The sequence below is a fragment of the Gossypium hirsutum genome, chromosome A03, assembly GCF_007990345.1.
Source record: "Gossypium hirsutum isolate 1008001.06 chromosome A03, Gossypium_hirsutum_v2.1, whole genome shotgun sequence".
Taxonomy (NCBI): Eukaryota; Viridiplantae; Streptophyta; class Magnoliopsida; order Malvales; family Malvaceae; genus Gossypium; species Gossypium hirsutum.
Window position 1 is genome coordinate 14,529,616 of NC_053426.1, and position 10,382 is coordinate 14,539,997.

General features: G+C 34.0%; 1 non-coding gene and 1 pseudogene across 1 annotated transcript; both read left to right on the top strand.

The window, feature by feature from the left end:
* Positions 1-595: 595 nt before the first annotated feature.
* LOC121225668 (small nucleolar RNA R71) lies at positions 596-702 on the top strand. Its single transcript, XR_005923525.1, has one exon. It is a non-coding gene; the product is annotated as a small nucleolar RNA R71 (small nucleolar RNA).
* Positions 703-7,200: 6,498 nt separating this feature from the next.
* Positions 7,201-10,107, top strand: LOC121217828 (protein argonaute 4A-like; annotated as a pseudogene).
* The last annotated feature ends 275 nt before the right edge of the window (positions 10,108-10,382 follow it).

Genomic DNA, 10,382 nt, shown 5'->3' on the forward strand with positions numbered 1-10,382 from the left:
CCTCAATATTCTAAATTCTAGTTTTGGACACTGAAATAAATTTAGCTAACATCTCCTTAAGGTTTGGTTTCTTTTCTTACTGATAAGATTGCGAAAAACTCGGAGAGGGTTATGACCTTTGGTTTCCTTGACCACTCCAAGAACAATTTGGATGATTTCTCCATCTTGGACTATAGTTATTGCTATAGGGGTTATTTTGAGGCCTAAATTGTTACCTATAAAGTTGACTTGCTTATGCTCCATGCTAGAACCAAAGGGTAAACATTCTGAATCAATCATCCCCACTCCATTCATATCTCATTACACTACTGGATTCACCCGCTTAGAAAAATTCAAACCATAAATTTTATTACCAAGAGCTTCAACTTGATTTGCTAACATAGAAACTGCATCAATATTAAAAACACTGGTTACTTTAATCGAATTCGTTCTCATGACTTGCCACTGATAGTTATTTAGTGCCATCTCCTCAATAAACTCTTAAGCTACCTCAGGTGTCTTATTATTCAATGTCTCGCTAGCTGTTGCGTCAATTAGTTGCATAGTCGAGGGATTCAAATTGTTGTAAAAGGTTTGAACTTGTAACCACAAAGGTAACCCATGATGAGGATATCCTCTCATAAGATCCTTATATCTCTCCCATGCATCATATAATGTATCCAACTCAATTTGAGAAAAAGAAGAGATGTCTTTTCTCAATTTAGTTGTTTTAGCCTGTGGGAAGTATTTCAACAGAAACTTCTCAATCATCTGATCCCATGTTGTGAAGAACCTCATAGAAGTGAATTTAACCACTGTTTTTCCTTGCTCCTTAAAGAGAATGGGAATATCCATAAGTGTATGGCATCATCAGAAATTCCATTAATCTTTAATGTGTCGTAAATCTATAGAAAGTTAGGCAAATGAGCATTTAGATCTTTATCTTGCAACCAATGAAACTGAACATATTGTGTTACCATCTGAATTGTGTTTGGATTCAGCTCAAAATTGTTTGCAACAATAGTCAATCTGATGATACCTGATTTAGCCCCAATCAGAGTAGGCTTAGCATAATCAAATATAGTATAATGGGCAAAAGATGTTGGAGGCTATTGATTATTTTGATTATCATCCATCTCCACAATAATATCATTTTTGTCTTGATCATTTATTAAAATATATTGACCTTACTTTGCTTCACTAACCTTTCTACGATTTCTACGAGCAATCTTTTCAATTTCACTATCAAACACTAATAGTTCTAACGGGTTTCGTCTAATCATAAACCAAAAGAACCTGTCAGAATTAAACAAAGAAAAAATTAGAATGTAAAAATTAAATTAAAAACAAAAATATTAAAATTAAAATTAAAAAATTTTAAATTAATAGAAATAAAGTTTTCCTAATATTTTAGTCCCTAGCAACGACACCAAAAACTTGATGGAATCGTAAACCAACTAAAAATCCGACTAAGGCAAGTGCACCTATCAATTAATAGTATAGCTATGGTGAGCAAAGATATCATTCTCATAAAGACTAAAAGATTAAAAGTACTAGTAATTATCGTCTTCCTATTATTTAACGGATAAAGTTGAATGATTAATTAAAACTAAAATTAATTAAATTACGAATGTGATAAAGAACAAATCAGGAAAATAATCGAATAATAACCAAGGGGCGAAACAATATCCAGGAAAGAATTCACCTAGATTTCATCTGTCATTATCAATCTAAACTACGCAATTTCTTCACTTAGTATCTTGATCCTAGAAATCCCTAAATTATGCTAATATTTCTCTTTAAGAACAAAAGCAATTGACTCTAGGTTAATTAATTAAAATTCGCTTCTAATTAAAACCTATATTATTGCATTATCTCGATTTATGGGTCCCCCTATTAAATTTTACTCTAATCTGGTAGATTTATATTGTCATATTTCTAGAATTACATGCAACTCAACTCAATTACGCAAGATTTACTTTTAAATAGAGTCTATTCCTCCTCTGATTTAAACACATCAAACATGAGTTAATAATCTAGAAATATCAAACCAAGAATTAAGCACACATAATTGAGAACAATATCTAAATATTTATTGCGTAAAATAAAAGTCAAATGACAAAATATATCTTAAGGTTCATCTCCCCTAGATATTTAGAAAATTAATTCATGCTTGAAAGTAAAAACAATCAAGAAACAATATAACTGAAAGAAATAAAGAAACTCATTATAATTTCCTAAGATATTAACTAGGAGTCTTTAATCTTGATGGAAATATGCTTCAGAATATGCTTCAATGGTGTTTTCAAGTTGTTTTCTTGAATATTCTATGACGACTCCATATTATCTTCTTATTTTTGTCATATATAGGTTTTAGAATACTCGAAAAACCTTGAAAATAACATTTTTTGCTGTTTTGGGTGCAATTTGCTAAATTGACACGACTTGCCACATGGCCATTTGACATCCCGTGTAACAGTCCGTTTTCAGTAAAATCGGAATAGTGGTTTCGAGACCACAAATCTAATTTTGGAAGAAAAATTATTTTTATATTATTTTATGGTCTATAGTATGATAGTAATGTCGTATAAAAATTTCATAAAGAAATTTTACAGATCACATGTTTAATTTGATAAAGGACCAAATTACATAAAGTGCAAAAGAGTTCTAATAGCAAAAGGGATTAAATAGCTATAAAAATTTAAAGTACAAGTCCTTATATGGTAAATAGACCATTTAAAAATGCTTAGTGGTTAAAGATGATGATTCATCCATGGAAAATAAAATAAAAAAAGGATGAAATTGGAAAGTGAAAAACAATAAAAGATGATAATTAATTAAATAATGAAAATATCATCTTTCTCATCATCTTGCTCGAATTATTTCCATGGAAACCCTAGCTAAGAGAAAGTAGTTCAAGCAAGCTTACTTTGATCAATTAGGTAAGTTTTCTTGTCCCGTTTTTAATGATTTTTATATTTCCGATATCGTAATAGCTTAATCTAGCTATCAGGGGATTAATTTGCAAAGTTATCAAGGTACTAGGGTTTTTCCATGGATGAACATAGATGAATTATGAAGTTTTATGGTAGAAAATGAAAGGTTGTTAATAGATAAACAACTTTTGTAAAGGGGATTTTTATGAAATTATGATTTAGGGAATAAATTGAAAAGATGTAAAATTCATGGAAAAATTCTAAATTTTATGAAATACATGGGCTGTAATTTTTACATGTAAATATCAGCTAGGCTTGGAATAAGGATTAAATTGCATGAATTTCATTTTTCGAGCCTAAGGATGAAATCGTCATTAATTAAAAGTTTAGTGGCAAAATGGTAATTTTGCCTAAGATGTGAATTGAATTGAAATGAACATGAATTAATGTTAAATTCATTCATATAGATTCAAATGGACCAAATTCTAAGTTAGAATAAGGAAAAGAAAAAATATCGGATTAGTAGATTTTACGTACACGAACGTTTATCGAGGTAAGTTCGTGTAACTAAATTGTGTATATTTATATGCTCGAATTAAATGTTGTGTATCTGAATTGTATAAATGCCAAATATATGAAATTGGTTATATATCCGAAAAAGCTCGATAAATATTAAATCTCGTTTGAATAATGAAATTTGATGGATACAAGATTTCCTGATTGGTTGTGGTCCTGCATGTGTTATGGACACACCATAGCTCGAAAGAGCGTCTCGTTATAAGCCCTCTCGAGCTTCCTGTTATATGGTTCCTGCGAGCATCCTGATCTGTAGTGATCTTGCATGTGTTGCGGACTACCGCAACTCTTTGTGAACGTCCTGTTATATGATCGGTTGTGATTGTGCATATATTACGGACACAAATACAGCTCTTTGTGAGTGTCCTAATATGGCTCGCTTGAACTTCTCGATATATGGCTATCCAGAGCTCCTAATTAAAGGCTCTTCGTAAGCTTCCTGATTAAAAGTTCTTTGTAAACTTCTTGATTATGACTCTTATGGGCTTCTTGTTATATAGCCCGGATAAGCTTCTTGATAGGCTCTTTGTGAGCTTCCCGATTAATAGCTCTTTGTGAACTTCCTATTATATGGCTCGAGAGAGGATTTCCCGATTATGTACTTTAAAAAGCACTCCTGAATATTAATTGACGGATTTCTGATTTGTACACTTCGAGTGTACTACCTGTGTATCCATCAATGTTTTCAATGATTCAACGAGCAAAATCCTGACATGAGAAAATATGAACACGAATTGAATTATTACACGTTCTGCCTGAAATATATGATATATGCAAATATGAGATAATTCTATATGAACATGGAATTTGTTTGATGAATATGTTCATTTATGATTATATATTTGTATACCTCGATCGTACTACCTGTGTAACCATCGACATTTTGATTGATTTAATAGGCAAAGTTCCGACATGAAATAGTCTGAACTTGAGACGAATTATTATGAAAATGTACTTGAAATACAATGATATGATTTGTATATGTTATATGAATACATGATGTGGAAAATATATGTACATGGAAACCTAATTATTGTTGAGCCCATACATGTTTCTTGATATATATATATATATATGAAATATATGACTAACAAGGGTGATGAGGATATGTGTTAGGGCTCGTGATCAAGTTGATTGAATGTGCCTTGTATGTTTATATTGAATGTAAATGAGTGGTAAGTTAATTACCATGTTATACAAACTTACAAAGCATTTCATGCTTACTCTGTTTTATTTTCCCCTGTTCTATAGTAATTTGGAGGCTCGTTGGATTGGAAGCTTGGCAGAGATCACTCACACTATCCATCAGCCCATTTTGGTATATATATGGTAAATCAATTATGGTTGTAGACACTCAATTTTGCCCGGGCCCAGAAATAAGTCCAAAAACAAAAATAATAAACCCAAAAAAAATGAAGTCCAAGTTCAGTCCAAAATTACAAACATAAAATTTGGCCCAATCGGAATGGCCCATTACTTGAAAAGATTTAAGGTCCATCTATAAGCTTGACTCATATGGAAATATAATCTTTAAGGATATGCAATCTTAGATATGATATGCAATCTTAGATATGATACAATCTTAGATATGATATACAATCTTAGATATGATATGCAATCTTGAAGATATGATCTTGTAATCTTGGAGATTTAATTTGTAGATATCCTTTAATCTTAATCACTGATGTAATTGATTTGTATCGTTGGATTTTGGGAGACTCAACTATAAATAGAGGCCTCTCCCTTCATTGTAAAATACTTGAGTTTTGGGAAGCAATAAGAATTCTTGAGAGCATTCACTCAAATTTCTCTCCCTCTTGCGTTCTTATTTTCTACAGTTTGTTCTTATTTATTCTTTGTTCATCTTCGTTTTCAACCTTTTTTTATTTCATCCCTATCTCCTTGATTTTTTAATTCTCTTTTATATTTTATTTTTTAATAATTTTAGTATTATATCAAATTATTTTTTTATTAAATTCTATATTATTCATTGTTTTAAAAAATATATTTTATTTAATTGAAAAAGTTTTTTCTTAAATAAGGCAATGTTTGGTGTTTAGAAATTCGGAAAATCGTGCCTTATCATGCTGGGTTGCAATTTTTTCGTTTGACTAAATGACCAAATATCCTTTTAATAAATTTTCAAAATCATGAGATAATTTTAGTGACGAGGATTTAAAACATCATGTCCTAACATGCTGGATGTGATGTTTGTATACTTTCGGAACAAAAGAATCTCAAGTTTCAACTTTAAATTGTTCAAGTTTTAAAATCTTTTCAAATTTTCGACATTAGGACAATAAATAATCAATTCGGTACCAATTTTGGGCGTTACGAGGGTGTTAATCCTTCCTTGTTTGTAACCGACTCCCGAACCTGTTTTCTTGCATTTCGTAGACCAAAATGTTTTATAAAGGTGATCAATTACACCTAAAAAGGTTGGTGGCGACTCCCATTTTCATTTATCAAAAAGTCAAACCCCATTTTTCAAACCCTTTAAAAAATGGTTTCAACAGCTTGGCGACTCCACTGGGGACTTATAAGAGAGTCAAGCCGAAAATTGATGATTTTCTGTCTTAAAGTCAGAAATTTGGAAAATTTTTAAAATATGTCATTTTTACATGTGTTAGTTGCATATGTTTGTTATTGTTTACGCACACATTGCATGTGCATGACCGTTATGGTCACACCCTTAAGTGGGAGTGAGAAGCTATGCTTTCGTGAGGTTTTCACGTCCGCATGGGCTAGTGGATTGCTTCCAGGATACATCCGTACCTATGTGTTCGTGAGATTTTCATCTCCGCATGACCATAGGGAAATGTGTCCCCCTGAACCGAACTTGGTCCATATGATCCTATAATTGGTGAGGATCGAGGAATCTGCTGGTTCAGGTACCCTTGCTTTAGAACCGAACTACATATAGTGAACTCTAAGTGCTTGCCCCAGGTAGTATGATGATGACCTTTAGTGCCTACCTTTATAAGTTCTTATTTATTATATTTTTTTATATATGTGACACTGACTTGTTTTTCTTATTTTGCTATCATTGCATGTCATTTATCATTAAAAGGTGTCAATTCAAGGTTCAATTTCTGAGTTAGAAAGTTTTGTAATGGGGAACGAATATCTTAATAAAGTAGAGGACAACTCTTTCGTTTGTGCTTGGTCAGAGAAAACCCAGATAGAAAAAGGAAATAGTGTCATCGAAGGATACAGATTAGAATTATGGGACTACACTCTCATTAGTGTGATGCAAAATAACCTCCAAGAGTTAAAGGAAATATGGGATTAATGGAGTAACGAAGCCAAGCAGTTGTTCTACAACAGTTATGGGGAATTGCAGTATTTGCTTGACATGAAGATAGATGAACAATTCAAGGTGAGCGTGGGGAGTACTGATGGACACTTCTACCATTACAGATAAAGATAGTCACCTCGTGGATGGTAAGGGTTTAAGACCTACAACATTGAATTGGATGGAAAGAATTTTGCTTATGATGGTAGAAAGGCTCACTTACTATAGGACCGCTACCAAACAACAAGCTGGAATTTACTGTGGCACTTTAGGATGTTGTACTTATCAGAAATAATGGAAATGCAAGCCCTGATGACCGGGACAACCCAAATGAGCATGAAAGAAAGAGATTAAAGAAGATCGTATCGTTTAAAGACCTTTAAAGTGGAGATTAGCTATGCTGCAAAGATATCCATGCAAGCAATTCGAAATGTTCTGTGGAGGCAGAAATTTAAAGACTCTCAAGAAGCACTGAGGATGTTTGATATCATTTTAAGGCAGTATGCTGCGAAGCTGGAATGGCTACTTGTTCGCCAATCTTTCTTTCACGGTAATCAGAGCAACTTTACAGACATTGGAGAAGGTGTCTTTGGCTGTAGAGCTTACTTCATAGGTGAAGCCATAATTCAAATTCAAGAGATAGCTAATCATTTACAGATACTGGTAGAAAGGGCAAGCACGTTGAGCACCAATATGAGCTATAGTCAAATCGTGGTCGAAAGTTAGCTTTGTTATTAGATAGGGTTAAGACTCTGGGCCTACGGGCGAAAGCGTATTTGTAATTCGTTTTATGAAAAGATTTTTGTTCCTTAAATAACGTTTTCTAAAATGAAATTGAATTAGAATCGATATCCTTTTACATTCATGCATTTGCATCTAATAGCATCTCATCGCATCATTTGCATTCAAAATTATAAAAAGACTCTAATTAGTTAAAGTTATCAAAAAGAGAAAGAAAAAGAGAGAGGGAGAGAGAGAGAGAGAGAGAAGAGGGTCACGGCTGAGTGAAAAAGAAGTTGAATGGGAATTAACGACGTTCCCTTACACATCCCCGACTTTTGTGTCAGGTCGCATCTCATCGCATCATTTGCATTCAAAATTATAAAAAGACTCTAATTAGTTAAAGTTATCAAAAAGAGAAAGAAAGAGAGAGAGAGAGAGAGAGAGAGAGAGAAGAGGGTCACGGCTGAGTGAAAAAGAAGTTGAATGGGAATTAACGACGTTCCCTTACATATCCCCGACTTTTGTGTCAGAAGGGATAGCTTACCCGGAGAAGGGGGTGTTTGGAAATTAAAATTATCAATGAGGAAGGGACTGCACAAAGAAACCTTGAGGGCATTCGCCCTTACGAACCGGGAAGTTCGTTAAACAATTAGACTGCAGAAGAACTTCCTATAATATTTAGGAATTTTACGGAGTAATATTCAGAACACTCTTATTGCTCTAAAGCCTAAGAGTAATGAGATTTCTTTTGAGAAGTGGGCTCATGTTCAGACATTTTTATTTTCAATAAAACATACTTTTATTATTTATCCGAGTAAATACTCTTTCATTCTGATTCTTTTGACCTTTGGCATTCTTTATAAATTTTCATTTCATGTAAATAGTCATTCTTGAATTCATTTTTCCTTGTATATTCTTTTGTGTGCCTATCATAGATCCCTAGATATCAATGACACGGGCAACGATACTACAGATTCAGAGCTCCTTTTGAGTGTGATATGTGTTTAGAGGAATCTCAGTACTTTGAAGGTGACAGAAATTGTGACTTGTTTCTGAATTTGTTAAAAATGGTTTATACCCCATGAAGTGGTGGTAGGAAATATAGCCTTAGAGGAAGGAAAGATTGCGAAATTGGAATTAGCTAAAGAGACAAGACAATACCTTGTTGAGACTATTATGGGAATTCAAAAATGTGGTCCAAAAACGCATGCAGGAGGATTTGCAATTGCCAGAATAAACATGAGGTTTTGGGGCACTGCTGGTCCACCATGAAAGGGATCGCATCAGTTGTACAATGAATGCCAAATTTAAGGGAGTCAAGACTTATGGGGCATATATGCTGTGGGCCCGAGCTCGTCAAAAGTTTCAAGCTGACAATGAATAATCTTTTTGGACATCAACTGCTTCATTAAGAGGGGAGATAGCTTCATATGCCAATATTACAAAGTCAAAAGTCATCTATTTCAAAAAAAAAAAGAAAAAAGATTATATATAACTGCACAATGCCAAAAGTTTGCAGTCTTTTCAAAGATAACGCGTCATACCATGGTACAACAAAGGTTGCCAAAAGAAAAGAAAAAGAAGAAAAAACAAATTACAAAAGATGACCGAGACTGGTAAAAATTGGCATAAGAAACTACCGCCTACTCTCTATGCTTACGCTGGGGCAAACAACTTCAATTCCAGTTGTTTCAAAGGTTCCAGCCATTATCCTTGGAATGGGTGCATTGTTTGGCTTTCCTGAGCAGTCTGATGTGCCGTCAATAGCTGCGATGGTTAGCTCCAGGCGGTGGCCATTGATTTCTACCTACGGGGCATCAGGCCGTACGCAGTCTCTGAAGCTTAAAATGATAGATTCTTTCTTCAAAACCAGTTTCTAACAAAGTGGATGACGGTATCATGAAGGAAGCTCTCTTAGACTTCTATACAAGTTCAGAGAAGAGGAAACCTGATCAAATCATTATTTTCAGGGATGGGGTTAGCGAGTCTCAATTCAATCAAGTTTTGATCAAGTTGTTGAGGCTTGCAAGTTCCTTGACGAGAAGTGGAACCCTAAAGATTGTGGTTATTGTTGTACGAAAAACCATCATACCAAGTTTTTTTTCAGCAAGCATCTCCTGACAATGTGCTACATGGTACTGTCATTGACAACAAAGTATGCCATCCAAAGAACAATGATTTTTACCTTGGTACCTATGCTGGAATGATTGGAATCACGAGGCAAACCCACTATCATGTTCTCTTAGACTAGGCTGGGTTTTTGGCTGATGATCTGTAAGAGTTTGTTCATTCTCTAACTTATATGTACCAAAAGAGCACCACAGCCATATTTTTTGTGGCTCCTATTTGCTACACTCATTTGGTAGCTTCACAGTTGGGGGCAATTTATGAAGATTAGGGATGCTTCAGAAACATCATCGAGTCATGGTGGGATGTATACTCCGAGAGTAATCTCTATACCTTAGCTTTCCAGGTTGAAGGATAAAGTCAGCAACTTCATTCTTGTCTGCTGAGAATCATTGAACCATCTTTTTGTAGGGTTTGACAAACAACAGCCAGGATTGTTGCTGGGGCAATCCCTTTCTCATGGGTTTATGAATCAAGATTTTTCCTCCAAGCTTTGATGGAGTCAAGAATTGAATACCTCTAGTAAACTTAACTTGAAAGTATTCATCCTAAGCAAATGTACCAAAAATGAATGACACAGACTTATGACAAAGAAGGTTCGTCCAAAAGAATTTCATAAAGGAAACTTTGTGCTGAAAGATATCATTCCCATGCAAAAGGATGCCGAATTGGAAAGGGCCATATGTTGCGAAGAGGGCTTTCTCTAGAGGTGCACTGATTTTGACAAGAAATGGATAGGAAGAATT